Consider the following 18,847-nt stretch of genomic DNA (forward strand, 5'->3'; position numbering starts at 1 on the left):
AGGTCTTAACTCTTACTCTGGCCTACTGGTTAAGGTCTTAACACTTACTCTGGCCTAATAGCTAAGGTCTTAGACTCAAACTCTGGCCTAATGGTTAAGGTCTTAACTCTTACTCTGGTCTAATGGTTAAGGTCTTAGACTCTTACTCTGACATAATGGTTAAGGTCTTAGACTCTTACTCTGGCCTAATGGTTAAGGTCTTAACTCTTACTCTGGCCTAATGGTTAAGGTCTTAGACTCTTAATCTGGCCTAATGGTAAAGGTCTTAACTCTTACTCTGGCCAGACTCTTACTCTGGCCTAATGGTTAAGGTCTTAACTCTTACTCTGGCCTAATGGTTAAGGTCTTAGACTCTTACTCTGGCCTAATGGTTAAGGTCTTAGCTCTTACTCCGGCCTAATGGTTAAGGTCTTAGACTCTTTCTCTGGCCTAATGTTTAAGGTCTTTATTCTTACTCTGGCTTAATGGTTAAAGTCTTAACTCTTACTCTGGCCTAATAGCTAAGGTCTTAACTCTTACTCTGGCCTAATAGCTAAGGTCTTAACTCTTACTCTGGCCTAATAGCTAAGGTCTTAGACTCGTACTCTGGCCTAATAGCTAAGGTCTTAGACTCGTACTCTGGACTAATGGTTAAGGTCTTAACTCTCACTCTGGCCTACTGGTTAAGGTCTTAACTCTTACTCTGGCCTAATAGCTAACGTCTTAGACTCGTACTCTGGCCTAATGGTTAAGGTCTTAACTCTTACTCTGGCCTAATAGCTAAGGTCTTAACTCTTACTCTGGCTAAATAGCTAAGGTCTTAGACTCGTACTCTGGCTTAATGGTTAAGGTCTTAACTCATACTCTGGCCTAATACCTAAGGTCTTAACTCTTACTCTGGCCTAATAGCTAAGGTCTTAGACTCGTACTATGGCCTACAGGTTAAGGTCTTAACTCTTACTCTGGCCTACAGGTTAAGTTCTTAACTCTTACTCTGGCCTACTGGTTAAGGTCTTAAGTTTTACTCTGGCCTAATAGCTAAGGTCTTAGACTCGTACTCTGGCCTACTGGTTAAGGTCTTAACTCTTACTCTGGCCTACTGGTTAAGGTCTTAACTCTTACTCTGGCCTAATAGCTAAGGTCTTAACTCTTACTCTGGCCTACTGGATAAGGTCTTAAGTCTTACCCTGGCCTAATAGCTAAGGTCTTAGACTCGTACTCTGGCCTACAGGTTAAGGTCTTAACTCTTACTCTGGCCTACAGGTTAAGGTTTTAACTCTTACTCTGGCCTACTGGTTAAGGTCTTAACTCTTACTCTGGCCTAATAGCTAAGGTCTTAGACTCGTACTATGGCCTAAAGGTTAAGGTCTTAACTCTTACTCTGGCCTACTTGTTAAGGTCTTAACTCTTACTCTGGCCTAACAGCTAAGGTCTTAACTCTTACTCTGGCCTAATAACTAAGGTCTTAGACTCGTACTCTGGCCTACAGGTTAAGGTCTTAACTCCTACTCTGGCCTAATAGCTAAGGTCTTAGACTCATACTCTGGCCTTATGGTTAAGGTCTTAACTCTTACTCTGGCCTCATGGTTAAGGTATTAACTCTTACTCTGGCCTACTGGTTAAGGTCTTAACTCTTACTCTGGCCTAATAGCCAAGGTCTTAACTCTTACTCTGGCCTAATAGCTAAGGTCTTAGACTCGTACTATGGCCTACAGGTTAAGGTCTTAACTCTCACTCTCGCCTACTGGTTAAGGTCTTAACTCTTACTCTGGCCTAATAGCTAAGGTCTTAACTCTTACTCTGGCCTAATAGCTTAGGTCTTAGACTCGTACTCTGGCCTAATGGTTAAGGTCTTAACTCTTACTCTGGCCTAATAGCTAAGGTCTTAACTCTTACTCTGGCCTAATAGCTAAGGTCTTAGACTCGTACTCTGGCCTACAGGTTAAGGTTTTAACTCTTACTCTGGCCTGCTGGTTAAGGTCTTAACTCTTACTCTGGCCTAATAGCTAAGGTCTTAGACTCGTACTATGGCCTACAGGTTAAGGTCTTAACTCTTACTCTGGCCTACTGGTTAAGGTCTTAGCTCTTACTCTGGCCTAATAGCTAAGGTCTTAACTCTTACTCTGGCCTAATAGCTAAGGGCTTAGACTCATAGTTTGGCCTACAGGTTTAGGTCTTAACTCCTACTCTGGCCTACAGGTTAAGGTCTTAACTCTTTCTCTGGCCTACTGGTTAAGGTCTTAACTCTTACTCTGGCCTAATAGCTAAGGTCTTAACTCTTACTCTGGCCTAATAGCTAAGGTCTTAGACTCGTACTCTGGCCTAATAGCTAAGGTCTAAACTCTTACTCTGGCCTAATAGCTAAGGTCTTAGACTCGTACTCTGGCCTAATAGCTAAGGTCTTAACTCTTACTCTGGCCTAATAGCTAAGGTCTTAACTCTTTCTCTGGCCTAATAGCTAAGGTCTTAGACTCGTACTCTGGACTAATGGTTAAGGTCTTAACTCTTACTCTGGCCTACTGGTTAAGGTCTTAACTCTTACTCTGGCCTAATAGCTAAGGTCTTAGACTCGTACTCTGGCCTAATGGTTAAGGTCTTAACTCTTACTCTGGCCCAATAGCTAAGCTCTTAGACTCGTACTATGGCCTAATGGTTAATGTATTAACTCTTACTCTAGCCTAATAGCTAAGGTCTTAACTCTTACTCTGGCATAATGGTTAAGGTCTTAACTCTTACTCTGGCCTAATAGCTAAGGTCTTAACTCTTACTCTGGCCTAATAGCTAAGGTCTTAGACTCGTACTCTGGACTAATGGTTAAGGTCTTAACTCTTACTCTGGCCTACTGGTTAAGGTCTTAACACTTACTCTCACCTAATAGCTAAGGTCTTAGACTCAAACTCTGGCCTAATGGTTAAGGTCTTAACTCGTACTCTGGCCTAATGGTTAAGGTCTTAGACTCTTACTCTGACATAATGGTTAAGGTCTTAGACTCTTACTCTGGCCTAATGGTTAAGGTCTTAACTCTTCCTCTGGCCTAATGGTTAAGGTCTTAGACTCTTAATCTGGCCTAATGGAAAAGGTCTTAACTCTTACTCTGGCCAGACTCTTACTCTGGCCTAATGGTTAAGGTCTTAGACTCTTACTCTGGCCTAATGGTTAAGGTCTTAGCTCTTACTCCGGCCTAATGGTTAAGGTCTTAGACTCTTTCTCTGGCCTAATGTTTAAGGTCTTTATTCTTACTCTGGCTTAATGGTTAAAGTCTTAACTCTTACTCTGGCCTAATAGCTAAGGTCTTAACTCTTACTCTGGCCTAATAGCTACGGTCTTAGACTCGTACTCTGATCTAATGGTTAAGGTCTTAACTCTTTCTCTGGCCTACTGGTTAAGGTCTTAACTCTTACTCTGGCCTAATAGCTAAGGTCTTAGACTCGTACTCTGGCCTACTGGTTAAGGTCTTAACTCTTACTCTGGCCTACTGCTTAAGGTCTTAACTCTTACTCTGGCCTAATAGCTAAGGTCTTAGACTCGTACTCTGGTCTAATGGTTAAGGTCTTAACTCTTTCTCTGGCCTACTGGTTAAGGTCTTAACTCTTACTCTGGCCTAATAGCTAAGGAGTTAGACTCGTACTCTGGCCTACTGGTTAAGGTCTTAACTCTTACTCTGGCCGACTGGTTAAGGTCTTAACTCTTACTCTGGCCTAATAGCTAAGGTCTTAGGCTAGTACTCTGGCCTAATGATTAAGGTCTTAACTCTTACTCTGGCCGACTGGTTAAGGTCTTAACTCTTACTCTGGCCTAATAGCTAAGGTCTTAGGCTAGTACTCTGGCCTAATGATTAAGGTCTTATCTCTTACTCTGGCCTAATAGCTAAGGTCTTAACTCTTACTCTGATCTAATGGTTAAGGTCTTAACTCTTTCTCTGGCCTACTGGTTAAGGTTTTAACTCTTACTCTGGCCTAATAGCTAAGGTCTTAGACTCGTACTCTGGCCTAATGGTGAAGGTCTTAACTCTTACTCTGGCCTACTGGTTAAGGTCTTAACTCTTACTCTGGCCTAATAGCTAAGGTCTTAGACTCGTACTCTTGCCTAATGGTTAAGGTCTTAACTCTTACTCTGGCCTAATGGTTAAGGTCTTAACTCTTACTCTGGCCTAATAGCTAAGGTCTTAGTCTTGTATTCTGGCCTAATGGTTAAGGTCTTAACTCTTACTCTGGCCTAATAGCTATGGTGTAAGACTCGTACTATGGCCTGATAGCTAAGGTCTTAGACTCGTACTCTGGCCTAATAGCTAAGGTCTTAACTCTTACTCTGGCCTAATAGCTAAGGTCTTAACTCTTACTCTGGCCATATAGCTAAGGTCTTATACTCGTACTCTGGCCTAATAGCTAAGGTCTTAGACTCGTACTCTGGCCTAATAGCTAAGGTCTTAACTCTTACTCTGGCCTAATAGCTAAGGTCTTAACTCTTACTCTGGCCTAATAGCTAAGGTCTTAGACTCGTACTCTGGCCTAATAGCTAAGGTCTTAACTCTTACTCTGGCCTAATAGCTAAGGTCTTAACTCTTACTCTGGCCTAATAGCTAAGGTCTTAGACTAGTACTCTGGCCTAATAGCTAAGGTCTTAGACTCGTACTCTGGCCTAATGGTTAAGGTCTTAACTCTTACACTGGCCTACTGGTTAAGGTCTTAACTCTTACTCTGGCCTAATAGCTAAGGTCTTAGACTCGTACTCTGGCCTAATGGTTAAGGTCTTAACTCTTACTCTGGCCTACTGGTTAAGGTCTTAACTTTTACTCTGGCCTAATAGCTAAGGTCTTAACTCTTACTCTGGCCTAATAGCTAAAGTCTTAGACTCGTACTTTGGCCTAATGGTTAAGGTCTTAGACTCTTAATCTGGCCTAATGGTAAAGGTCTTAACTCTTACTCCGGCCAGACTCTTACTCTGGCCTAATGGTTAAGGTCTTAGACTCTTACTCTGGCCTAATGGTTAAGGTCTAAGCTCTTACTCCGGCCTAATGGTTAAGGTCTTAGACTCTTTCTCTGGCCTAATGTTTAAGGTCTTTATTCTTACTCTGGCTGAATGGTTAACGTCTTATCTCTTACTCTTGCCTAATAGCTAAGGTCTTAACTCTGACTCTGATCTAATGGTTAAGGTCTAAACTCTTTCTCTGGCCTACTGGTTAAGGTCTTAACTCTTACTCTGGCCTAATAGCTAAGGTCTTAGACTCGTACTCTGGCCTAATGGTGAAGGTCTTAACTCTTACTCTGGCCTACTGGTTAAGGTCTTAGCTCTTACTCTGGCCTAATAGCTAAGGTCTTAACTCTTACTCTGGCCTAATAGCTAAGGGCTTAGACTCATAGTATGGCCTACAGGTTTAGGTCTTAACTCCTACTCTGGCCTACAGGTTAAGGTCTTAACTCTTTCTCTGGCCTACTGGTTAAGGTCTTAACTCTTACTCTGGCCTAATAGCTAAGGTCTTAATTCTTACTCTGGCCTAATAGCTAAGGTCTTAGACTCGTACTCTGGCCTAATAGCTAAGGTCTTAACTCTTACTCTGGCCTAATAGCTAAGGTCTTAGACTCGTACTCTGGCCTAATAGCTAAGGTCTTAACTCTTACTCTGGCCTAATAGCTAAGGTCTTAACTCTTTCTCTGGCCTAATAGCTAAGGTCTTAGACTCGTACTCTGGACTAATGGTTAATGTCGTAACTCTTACTCTGGCCTACTGGTTAAGGTCTTAACTCTTACTCTGGCCTAATAGCTAAGGTCTTAGACTCGTACTCTGGCCTAATGGTTAAGGTCTTAACTCTTACTCTGGCCCAATAGCTAAGCTCTTAGACTCGTACTCTGGCCTAATGGTTAATGTATTAACTCTTACTCTGGCCTAATAGCTAAGGTCTTAACTCTTACTCTGGCATAATGGTTAAGGTCTTAACTCTTACTCTGGCCTAATAGCTAAGGTCTTAACTCTTACTCTGGCCTAATAGCTAAGGTCTTAGACTCGTACTCTGGACTAATGGTTAAGGTCTTAACTCTTACTCTGGCCTACTGGTTAAGGTCTTAACACTTACTCTCGCCTAATAGCTAAGGTCTTAGACTCAAACTCTGGCCTAATGGTTAAGGTCTTAACTCTTACTCTGGCCTAATGGTTAAGGTCTTAGACTCTTACTCTGACATAATGGTTAAGGTCTTAGACTCTTACTCTGGCCTAATGGTTAAGGTCTTATCTCTTCCTCTGGCCTAATGGTTAAGGTCTTAGACTCTTAATCTGGCCTAATGGTAAAAGTCTTAACTCTTACTCTGGCCAGACTCTTACTCTGGCCTAATGGTTAAGGTCTTAGACTCTTACTCTGGCCTAATGGTTAAGGTCTTAGCTCTTACTCCGGCCTAATGGTTAAGGTCTTAGACTCTTTCTCTGGCCTAATGTTTAAGGTCTTTATTCTTATTCTGGCTGAATTGTTCACGTCTTATCTCTTACTCTGGCCTAATAGCTAAGGTCTTAACTCTTACTCTGATCTAATGGTTAAGGTCTTAACTCTTTCTCTGGCCTACTGGTTAAGGTCTTAACTCTTACTCTGGCCTAATAGCTAAGGTCTTAGACTTGTACTCTGGCCTAATGGTGAAGGTCTTAACTCTTACTCTGGCCTACTGGTTAAGGTCTTAACTCTTACTCTGGCCTAATAGCTAAGGTCTTAACTCTTACTCTGTCCTAATAGCTAAGGTCTTAGACTCGTACTCTTGCCTAATGGTTAAGGTCTTAACTCTTACTCTGGCCTAATGGTTAAGGTCTTAACTCTTACTCTGGCCTAATAGCTAAGGTCTTAGACTCGTATTCTGGCCTAATGGTTAAGGTCTTAATCTTACTCTGGCCTAATAGCTATGGTGTAAGACTCGTACTATGGCCTGATAGCTAAGGTCTTAGACTCGTACTCTGGCCTAATAGCTAAGGTCTTAACTCTTACTCTGGCCTATTAGCTAAGGTCTTAACTCTTACTCTGGCCTAATAGCTAAGGTCTTATACTCGTACTCTGGCCTAATAGCTAAGGTCTTAGACTCGTACTCTGGCCTAATAGCTAAGGTCTTAACTCTTACTCTGGCCTAATAGCTAAGGTCTTAGACTAGTACTCTGGCCTAATAGCTAAGGTCTTAGACTCGTACTCTGGCCTAATGGTTAAGGTCTTAACTCTTACACTGGCCTACTGGTTAAGGTCTTAACTCTTACTCTGGCCTAATAGCTAAGGTCTTAGACTCGTACTCTGGCCTAATGGTTAAGGTCTTAACTCTTACTCTGGCCTACTGGTTAAGGTCTTAACTTTTACTCTGGCCTAATAGCTAAGGTCTTAACTCTTACTCTGGCCTAATAGCTAAAGTCTTAGACTCGTACTTTGGCCTAATGGTTAAGGTCTTAACTCTTACTCTGGCCTAATAGCTAAGGTCTTAACTCTTACTCTGGCCTAATAGCTAAGGTCTTAGACTCGTACTATGGCCTACAGGTTAAGTTCTTAACTCTTACTCTGGCCTACTGGTTAAGGTCTTAACTCTTACTCTGGCCTAATAGCTAAGGTCTTAGACTCGTACTCTGGCCTAATGGTTAAGGTCTTAACTCTTACTCTGGCCTAATAGCTAAGGTCTTAACTCTTACTCTGGCCTAATAGCTAAGGTCTTAGACTGGTACTCTGGCCTAATGGTTAAGGTCTTAACTCTTACTCTAGCCTAATAGCTAAGGTCTTAGACTCGTACTCTGGCCTAATGGTGAAGGGCTTAACTCTTACTCTGGCCTACTGGTTAAGGTCTTAACTCTTACTCTGGCCTAATAGCTAAGGTCTTAACTCTTACTCTGGCCTAATAGCTAAGGTCTTAGACTCGTACTCTGGCCTAATGGTTAAGGTCTTAACTCTTACTCTGGCCTAATGGTTAAGGTCTTAACTCTTACTCTGGCCTAATAGCTAAGGTCTTAGACTCATACTCTGGCCTAATGGTTAAGGTCTTAACTCTTTCTCAGGCCTAATAGCTAAGGTATTAACTCTTACTCTGGCCTAATAGCTAAGGTCTTAGACTCGTACTATGGCCTACAGGTTAAGGTCTTAACTCTTACTCTGGCCTACTGGTTAAGGTCTTAACTCTTACTCTGGCCTAATAGCTAAGGTCTTAGACTCGTACTATGGCCTACAGGTTAAGGTCTTAACTCTTACTCTGGCCTACTCTTTAAGGTCTTAACTCTTACTCTGGCCTAATAGCTAAGGTGTTAGACTCGTACTCTGGCCTAATGGTTAAGGTCTTAACTCTTACTCTGGCCTAATAGCTAAGGTCTTAGACTCGTACTCTGGCCTAATGGTTAAGGTCTTAACTCTTAGTCTGGCCTAATAGCTAAGGTCTTAGACTCTTAATCTGGCCTAATGGTAAAGGTCTTAACTCTTACTCTGGCCAGACTCTTACTCTGGCCTAATGGTTAAGGTCTTAACTCTTACTCTGGCCTAATGGTTAAGGTCTTAGACTCTTACTCTGGCCTAATGGTTAAGGTCTTAGCTCTTACTCCGGCCTAATGGTTAAGGTCTTAGACTCTTTCTCTGGCCTAATGTTTAAGGTCTTTATTCTTACTCTGGCTTAATGGTTAAAGTCTTAACTCTTACTCTGGCCTAATAGCTAAGGTCTTAACTCTTACTCTGGCCTAATAGCTAAGGTCTTAACTCTTAGTCTGGCCTAATAGCTAAGGTCTTAGACTTGTACTCTGGTCTAATGGTTAGGATCTTAACTCTTACTCTGGCCTAATAGCTAAGGTCTTAGACTCGTACTCTGGCCTACTGGTTAAGGTCTTAATTCTTACTCTGGCCTACTAGTTAAGGTCTTAACTCTTACTCTGGCCTAATAGCTAAGGTCTTAGACTCGTACTCTGGCCTAATGGTTAAGGTCTTAACTCATACTCTGGCCTACTGGTTAAGGTCTTAACTCTTACTCTGGCCTAATAGCTAAGGTCTTAGACTCGTACTATGGCCTACAGGTTAAGGTCTTAACTCTTACTCTGGCCTACTGGTTAAGGTCTTAATTCTTACTCTGGCCTAATAGCTAAGGTCTTAACTCTTACTCTGGCCTAATAGCTAAGGTCTAAGACTCGTACTATGGCCTACAGGTTAAGGTCTTAACTCTTACTCTGGCCTACAGGTTAAGGTCTTAACTCTTACTCTGGCCTACTGGTTAAGGTCTTAATTCTTACTCTGGCCTAATAGCTAAGGTCTTAACTCTAACTCTGTCCTAATAGCTAAGGTCTTAGACTCGTACTATGGCATACAGGTTAGGTCTTAACTCTTACTCTGGCCTACTGGTTAAGGTCTTAACTCTTACTCTGGCCTAATAGCTAAGGTCTTAGACTCGTACTCTGGCCTAATAGCTAAAGTCTTAACTCTTAGTCTGGCCTAATAGCTAAGGTCTTAGACTCATACTCTGGCCTGATGTTTAAGGTCTTAATTCTTACTCTGGCCTAATGGTTAAGGTCTTAACTCTTACTCTGGCCTAGTAGCTAAGGTCTTAGACTCGTACTCTGGCCTAATGGTTAAGGTCTTAACTCTTACTCAGGCCTAATAGCTAAGGTCTTAACTCTTACTCTGGCCTAATAGCTAAGGTCTTAGAATCGTACTATGGCCTACAGGTTAAGGTCTTAACTCTTACTCTGGCCTAGTGGTTATGGTCTTAACTCTTACTCTGGCCTAATAGCTAAGGTCTTAGACTCGTACTATGGCCTACAGGTTAAGGTCTTAACTCTTACTCTGGCCTACTGTTTAAGGTCTTAATTCTTACTCTGGCCTAATAGCTAAGGTGTTAGACTCGTACTATGGCCTAATGGTTAAGGTCTTAACTCTTACTCTGGCCTAATAGCTAAGGTCTTAGACCCGTACTCTGGCCTAATGGTTAAGGTCTTAACTCTTAGTCTGGCCTAATAGCTAAGGTCTTAGACTCTTACTCTGACATAATGGTTAAGGTCTTAGACTCTTACTCTGGCCTAATTTTTAAGGTCTTAACTCTTACTCTGGCCTAATGGTTAAGGTCTTAGACTCTTAATCTGGCCTAATGGTAAAGGTCTTAACTCTTACTCTGGCCAGACTCTTACTCTGGCCTAATGGTTAAGGTCTTAACTCTTACTCTGGCCTAATGGTTAAGGTCTTAGACTCTTACTCTGGCCTAATGGTTAAGGTCTTAGCTCTTACTCCGGCCTAATGGTTAAGGTCTTTATTCTTACTCAGGCTTAATGGTTAAAGTCTTAACTCTTACTCTGGCCTAATAGCTAAGGTCTTAACTCTTACTCTGGCCTAACAGCTAAGGTCTTAACTCTTACTCTGGCCTAATAGCTAAGGTCTTAGACTCGTACTCTGGCCTACAGGTTAAGGTCTTAACTCTTACTCTGGCCTACTCTTTAAGGTCTTAACTCTTACTCTGGCCTAATAGCTAAGGTGTTAGACTCGTACTCTGGCCTAATGGTTAAGGTCTTAACTCTTACTCTGGCCTAATAGCTAAGGTCTTAGACTCGTACTCTGGCCTAATGGTTAAGGTCTTAACTCTTAGTCTGGCCTAATAGCTAAGGTCTTAGACTCTTAATCTGGCCTAATGGTAAAGGTCTTAACTCTTACTCTGGCCAGACTCTTACTCTGGCCTAATGGTTAAGGTCTTAACTCTTACTCTGGCCTAATGGTTAAGGTCTTAGACTCTTACTCTGGCCTAATGGTTAAGGTCTTAGCTCTTACTCCGGCCTAATGGTTAAGGTCTTAGACTCTTTCTCTGGCCTAATGTTTAAGGTCTTTATTCTTACTCTGGCTTAATGGTTAAAGTCTTAACTCTTACTCTGGCCTAATAGCTAAGGTCTTAACTCTTACTCTGGCCTAATAGCTAAGGTCTTAACTCTTAGTCTGGCCTAATAGCTAAGGTCTTAGACTTGTACTCTGGTCTAATGGTTAGGATCTTAACTCTTACTCTGGCCTAATAGCTAAGGTCTTAGACTCGTACTCTGGCCTACTGGTTAAGGTCTTAATTCTTACTCTGGCCTACTAGTTAAGGTCTTAACTCTTACTCTGGCCTAATAGCTAAGGTCTTAGACTCGTACTCTGGCCTAATGGTTAAGGTCTTAACTCATACTCTGGCCTACTGGTTAAGGTCTTAACTCTTACTCTGGCCTAATAGCTAAGGTCTTAGACTCGTACTATGGCCTACAGGTTAAGGTCTTAACTCTTACTCTGGCCTACTGGTTAAGGTCTTAATTCTTACTCTGGCCTAATAGCTAAGGTCTTAACTCTTACTCTGGCCTAATAGCTAAGGTCTAAGACTCGTACTATGGCCTACAGGTTAAGGTCTTAACTCTTACTCTGGCCTACAGGTTAAGGTTTTAACTCTTACTCTGGCCTACTGGTTAAGGTCTTAATTCTTACTCTGGCCTAATAGCTAAGGTCTTAACTCTAACTCTGTCCTAATAGCTAAGGTCTTAGACTCGTACTATGGCATACAGGTTAGGTCTTAACTCTTACTCTGGCCTACTGGTTAAGGTCTTAACTCTTACTCTGGCCTAATAGCTAAGGTCTTAGACTCGTACTCTGGCCTAATAGCTAAAGTCTTAACTCTTAGTCTGGCCTAATAGCTAAGGTCTTAGACTCATACTCTGGCCTGATGTTTAAGGTCTTAATTCTTACTCTGGACTAATGGTTAAGGTCTTAACTCTTACTCTGGCCTAATAGCTAAGGTCTTAGACTCGTACTCTGGCCTACAGGTTAAGGTCTTAACTCTTACTCTGGCCTACAGGTTAAGGTCTTAACTCTTACTCTGGCCTACTGGTTAAGGTCTTAACTCTTACTCTGGCCTAATAGCTAAGGTCTTAACTCTTACTCTGGCCTAATAGCTAAGGTCTTAATTCTTACTCTGGCCTAATAGCTAAGGTCTTAGACTCATACTTTGGCCTAATGGTTAAGGTCTTAACTCTTACTCTGGCCTAATAGCTAAGGTCTTAACTCTTACTCTGGCCTAATAGCTAAGGTCTTAGACTCGTACTATGGCCTACAGGTTAAGTTCTTAACTCTTACTCTGGCCTACAGGTTAAGGTCTTAACTCTTACTCTGGCCTACTTGTTAAGGTCTTAACTCTTACTCTGGCCTAACAGCTAAGGTCTTAACTCTTACGCTGGCCTAATAACTAAGGTCTTAGACTCGTACTCTGGCCTACAGGGTAAGGTCTTAACTCTTACTCTGGCCTAATAGCTAAGGTCTTAGACTCATACTCTGGCCTTATGGTTAAGGTCTTATCTCTTACTCTGGCCTAATGGTTAAGGTATTAACTCTTACTCTGGCCTACTGGTTAAGGTCTTAACTCTTACTCCCAAGGTCTTAACTCTTACTCTGGCCTAATAGCTAAGGTCTTAGACTCGTACTATGGCCTACAGGTTAAGGTCTTAACTCTCACTCTCTCCTACTGGTTAAGGTCTTAACTCTTACTCTGGCCTAATAGCTAAGGTCTTAGACTCGTACTCTGGCCTACTGGTTAAGGTCTTAACTCTTACTCTGGCCTAATGGTTAAAGTCTTAACTCTTACTCTGGCCTAATAGCTAAGGTCTTAACTCTTACTCTGGCCTAATAGCTAAGGTCTTAGTCTCGTACTCTGACCTAATGGTTAAGGTCTTAACTCTTACTCTGGCCTAATAGCTAATGTCTTAGACTCGTACTCTGGCCTAATGATTAAGGTCTTAACTCTTACTCTTGCCTAATAGCTAAGGTCTTAGACTCGTACTCTGGCCTAATAGCCAAGGTCTTAACTCTTACTCTGGCCTACTGGTTAAGGTCTTAACTCTTACTCTGGCCTACTGGTTAAGGTCTTAACTCATACTCTGGCCTAATAGCTAAGGTCTTAGACTCGTACTCTGGCCTAATAGCTAAGGTCTTAACTCTTAATCTGGCCTAATAGCTAAGGTCTTAGACTCGTCTCTGGCCTAATGGTTAAGGTCTTAACTCTTACTCTGGCCTACTGGTTAAGGTCTTAACTCTTACTCTGGCCTAATAGCTAAGGTCTTAGACTCGTACTCTGGCCTAATAGCTAAGGTCTTAACTCTTACTCTGGCCTAATAGCTAAGGTCTTAGACTCGTACTCTGGCCTAATGGTTAAGGTCTTAACTCTTACTCTGGCCTGCTGGTTAAGGTCTTAAATCTTACTCTGGCCTAATAACTAAGGTCTTAACTCTTACTCTGGCCTAATAGCTAAGGTCTTAGACTCGTACTCTGGCCTAATGGGTAAGGTCTTAAATCTTACTCTGGCCTAATAGCCAAGGTCTTAGACTCCGTACTCTGGCCTACAGGTTAGGGTCTTAACTCTTACTCTGGCCGAATAGCTAAGGTCTTAACTCTTACTCTGGCCTAATAGCTAAGGTCTTAGACTCGTACTCTGGCCTAATGTTTAAGGTCTTAACTCTTACTCTGGCCTAATAGCTAAGGTCTTAATTCTTACTCTGGCCTAATAGCTAAGGTCTTGGACTCGTACTCTGGCCTAATGGTTAAGGTCTTAACTCTTACTCTGGCCTACTGGTTAAGGTCTTAACTCTTACTCTGGCCTAATAGCTAAGGTCTTATACTCGTACTCTGGACTAATGGTTAAGGTCTTAACTCTTACTATGGCCTACTGGTTAAGGTCTTAACTCTTACTCTGGCCTAATAGCTAAGGTCTTAACTCTTAATCTGGCCTAATAGCTAAGGTCTTAGACTTGTACTCTGGCCTAATGGTTAAGTTCTTGACTCTTACTCTGGCCTAATAGCTAAGGTCTTAACTCTTACTCTTGCCTAATGGTTAAGGTCTTAACTGTTACTCTGGCCTAATAGCTAAGGTCTTAGACTCGTACTCTGGCCTAATGGTTAAGGTCTTAACCCTTACTCTGGCCTACTGGTTAAGGTCTCAACTCTTACTCTGGCCTAATAGCTAAGGTCTTAACACTTACTCTGGCCTAATAGCTAAGGTCTTACACTTGTACTCTGGCCTAATGGTTAAGCTCTTAACTCTTTCTCTGGCCTACTGGTTAAAGTCTTAACTCTTACTATGGCCTAATAGCTAAGGTCTTAGACTCGTACTCTGGCCTAATGGTTAACGTCTTAACTCTTACTCTGGCCTACTGGTTAAGGTCTTAACTCTTACTCTGGCCTAATAACTAAGGTCTTAAATCTTACTCTGGCCTAATAACTAAGGTCTGAACTCTTACTCTGGCCTAATAGCTAAGGTCTTAACTCTTACTCTGGCCTAATAGCTAAGGTCTTAGACTCGTACTCTGGCCTAATGGTTAAGGTCTTAACTCTTACTCTGGCCTAATGGTTAAGGTCTTAACTCTTACTCTGGCCTAATGGCTAAGGTCTTAGACTCGTACTCTGGCATAATGGGTAAGGTCTTAAATCTTACTCTGGCCTATTGGTTAAGGTCTTAACTCTTAGTCTGGCCTAATAACTAAGGTCTTAACTCTTACTCTGGCCTAATAGCTAAGGTCTTAGGCTCGTACTCTGGCCTAATGGTTAAGGTCTTAACTCTTACTCTGGCCTAATAGCTAAGGTCTTAACTCTTACTCTGGCCTAATAGCTAAGGTCTTAGGCTCGTACTCTGGCCTAATGGTTAAGGTCTTAACTATTACTCTGGCCTAATAGCTAAGGTCTTAACTCTTACTCTGGCCTAATAGCTAAGGTCTTAGACTCGTACTCTGGCATAATGTTTAAGGTCTTAACTCTTACTCTGGCCTAATAGCTAAGGTCTTAACTCTTACTCTGGCCTAATAGCTAATGTATTGGACTCGTACTATGGCCTACAGGTTAAGGTCTTAACACTTACTCTGGCCTAATAGCTAAGGTCTTAGACTCGTACTCTGGCCTAATGGTTAAGGTCTTAACTCTTACTCCGGCCTACTGGTTAAGGTCTTAACTCTTACTCTGGCCTAATAGCTAAGGTCTTAGACTCGTACTCTGGCCTAATGGTTAAGGTCTTAACTCTTACTCTGGCCTAATAGCTAAGGTCTTAACTATTGCTCTGGCCTAATAGCTAAGGTCTTAGACTCGTACTCTGGCCTAATGTTTAAGGTCTTAACTCTTACTCTGGCCTAATAGCTAAGGTCTTAACTCTTACTCTGGCGTAATAGCTAAGGTTTTGAACTCGTACTATGGCCTACAGGTTAAGGTCTTAACTCTTACTCTGGCCTAATAGCTAAGGTCTTAACTCTTACTCTGGCCTAATAGCTAAGGTCTTAGACTCGTACTCTGGCCTAATTTTTAAGGTCTTAACTCTTACTCTGGCCTAATAGCTAAGGTCTTAACTCTTACTCTGGCCTAATAGCTAAGGTCTTGGGCTCGTACTATGGCCTACAGGTTAAGGTCTTAACTCTTACTCTGGCCTAATAGCTAAGGTCTTAGACTCGTACCCTGGCCTAATGGTTAAGGTGTTAACTCTTACTCTGGCCTATTGGTTAAGGTCTTAACTCTTACTCTGGCCTAATAGCTAAGGTCTTAGACTCATACTCTGGCCTAATGGTTAAGGTCTTAACTCTTTCTCAGGCCTAATAGCTAAGGTATTAACTCTTACTCTGGCCTAATAGCTAAGGTCTTAGACTCGTACTATGGCCTACAGGTTAAGGTCTTAACTCTTACTCTGGCCTACTGGTTAAGGTCTTAACTCTTACTCTGGCCTAATAGCTAAGGTCTTAGACTCGTACTATGGCCTACAGGTTAAGGTCTTAACTCTTACTCTGGCCTACTCTTTAAGGTCTTAACTCTTACTCTGGCCTAATAGCTAAGGTGTTAGACTCGTACTCTGGCCTAATGGTTAAGGTCTTAACTCTTACTCTGGCCTAATAGCTAAGGTCTTAGACTCGTACTCTGGCCTAATGGTTAAGGTCTTAACTCTTAGTCTGGCCTAATAGCTAAGGTCTTAGACTCTTAATCTGGCCTAATGGTAAAGGTCTTAACTCTTACTCTGGCCAGACTCTTACTCTGGCCTAATGGTTAAGGTCTTAACTCTTACTCTGGCCTAATGGTTAAGGTCTTAGACTCTTACTCTGGCCTAATGGTTAAGGTCTTAGCTCTTACTCCGGCCTAATGGTTAAGGTCTTAGACTCTTTCTCTGGCCTAATGTTTAAGGTCTTTATTCTTACTCTGGCTTAATGGTTAAAGTCTTAACTCTTACTCTGGCCTAATAGCTAAGGTCTTAACTCTTACTCTGGCCTAATAGCTAAGGTCTTAACTCTTAGTCTGGCCTAATAGCTAAGGTCTTAGACTTGTACTCTGGTCTAATGGTTAGGATCTTAACTCTTACTCTGGCCTAATAGCTAAGGTCTTAGACTCGTACTCTGGCCTACTGGTTAAGGTCTTAATTCTTACTCTGGCCTACTAGTTAAGGTCTTAACTCTTACTCTGGCCTAATAGCTAAGGTCTTAGACTCGTACTCTGGCCTAATGGTTAAGGTCTTAACTCATACTCTGGCCTACTGGTTAAGGTCTTAACTCTTACTCTGGCCTAATAGCTAAGGTCTTAGACTCGTACTATGGCCTACAGGTTAAGGTCTTAACTCTTACTCTGGCCTACTGGTTAAGGTCTTAATTCTTACTCTGGCCTAATAGCTAAGGTCTTAACTCTTACTCTGGCCTAATAGCTAAGGTCTAAGACTCGTACTATGGCCTACAGGTTAAGGTCTTAACTCTTACTCTGGCCTACAGGTTAAGGTCTTAACTCTTACTCTGGCCTACTGGTTAAGGTCTTAATTCTTACTCTGGCCTAATAGCTAAGGTCTTAACTCTAACTCTGTCCTAATAGCTAAGGTCTTAGACTCGTACTATGGCATACAGGTTAGGTCTTAACTCTTACTCTGGCCTACTGGTTAAGGTCTTAACTCTTACTCTGGCCTAATAGCTAAGGTCTTAGACTCGTACTCTGGCCTAATAGCTAAAGTCTTAACTCTTAGTCTGGCCTAATAGCTAAGGTCTTAGACTCATACTCTGGCCTGATGTTTAAGGTCTTAATTCTTACTCTGGCCTAATGGTTAAGGTCTTAACTCTTACTCTGGCCTAGTAGCTAAGGTCTTAGACTCGTACTCTGGCCTAATGGTTAAGGTCTTAACTCTTACTCAGGCCTAATAGCTAAGGTCTTAACTCTTACTCTGGCCTAATAGCTAAGGTCTTAGAATCGTACTATGGCCTACAGGTTAAGGTCTTAACTCTTACTCTGGCCTAGTGGTTATGGTCTTAACTCTTACTCTGGCCTAATAGCTAAGGTCTTAGACTCGTACTATGGCCTACAGGTTAAGGTCTTAACTCTTACTCTGGCCTACTGTTTAAGGTCTTAATTCTTACTCTGGCCTAATAGCTAAGGTGTTAGACTCGTACTATGGCCTAATGGTTAAGGTCTTAACTCTTACTCTGGCCTAATAGCTAAGGTCTTAGACCCGTACTCTGGCCTAATGGTTAAGGTCTTAACTCTTAGTCTGGCCTAATAGCTAAGGTCTTAGACTCTTACTCTGACATAATGGTTAAGGTCTTAGACTCTTACTCTGGCCTAATTTTTAAGGTCTTAACTCTTACTCTGGCCTAATGGTTAAGGTCTTAGACTCTTAATCTGGCCTAATGGTAAAGGTCTTAACTCTTACTCTGGCCAGACTCTTACTCTGGCCTAATGGTTAAGGTCTTAACTCTTACTCTGGCCTAATGGTTAAGGTCTTAGACTCTTACTCTGGCCTAATGGTTAAGGTCTTAGCTCTTACTCCGGCCTAATGGTTAAGGTCTTTATTCTTACTCAGGCTTAATGGTTAAAGTCTTAACTCTTACTCTGGCCTAATAGCTAAGGTCTTAACTCTTACTCTGGCCTAACAGCTAAGGTCTTAACTCTTACTCTGGCCTAATAGCTAAGGTCTTAGACTCGTACTCTGGCCTACAGGTTAAGGTCTTAACTCTTACTCTGGCCTACTCTTTAAGGTCTTAACTCTTACTCTGGCCTAATAGCTAAGGTGTTAGACTCGTACTCTGGCCTAATGGTTAAGGTCTTAACTCTTACTCTGGCCTAATAGCTAAGGTCTTAGACTCGTACTCTGGCCTAATGGTTAAGGTCTTAACTCTTAGTCTGGCCTAATAGCTAAGGTCTTAGACTCTTAATCTGGCCTAATGGTAAAGGTCTTAACTCTTACTCTGGCCAGACTCTTACTCTGGCCTAATGGTTAAGGTCTTAACTCTTACTCTGGCCTAATGGTTAAGGTCTTAGACTCTTACTCTGGCCTAATGGTTAAGGTCTTAGCTCTTACTCCGGCCTAATGGTTAAGGTCTTAGACTCTTTCTCTGGCCTAATGTTTAAGGTCTTTATTCTTACTCTGGCTTAATGGTTAAAGTCTTAACTCTTACTCTGGCCTAATAGCTAAGGTCTTAACTCTTACTCTGGCCTAATAGCTAAGGTCTTAACTCTTAGTCTGGCCTAATAGCTAAGGTCTTAGACTTGTACTCTGGTCTAATGGTTAGGATCTTAACTCTTACTCTGGCCTAATAGCTAAGGTCTTAGACTCGTACTCTGGCCTACTGGTTAAGGTCTTAATTCTTACTCTGGCCTACTAGTTAAGGTCTTAACTCTTACTCTGGCCTAATAGCTAAGGTCTTAGACTCGTACTCTGGCCTAATGGTTAAGGTCTTAACTCATACTCTGGCCTACTGGTTAAGGTCTTAACTCTTACTCTGGCCTAATAGCTAAGGTCTTAGACTCGTACTATGGCCTACAGGTTAAGGTCTTAACTCTTACTCTGGCCTACTGGTTAAGGTCTTAATTCTTACTCTGGCCTAATAGCTAAGGTCTTAACTCTTACTCTGGCCTAATAGCTAAGGTCTAAGACTCGTACTATGGCCTACAGGTTAA

The sequence above is a fragment of the Triturus cristatus genome, chromosome 6 (genome assembly GCF_964204655.1).
Source record: "Triturus cristatus chromosome 6, aTriCri1.1, whole genome shotgun sequence".
NCBI classification, from domain to species: Eukaryota; Metazoa; Chordata; class Amphibia; order Caudata; family Salamandridae; genus Triturus; species Triturus cristatus.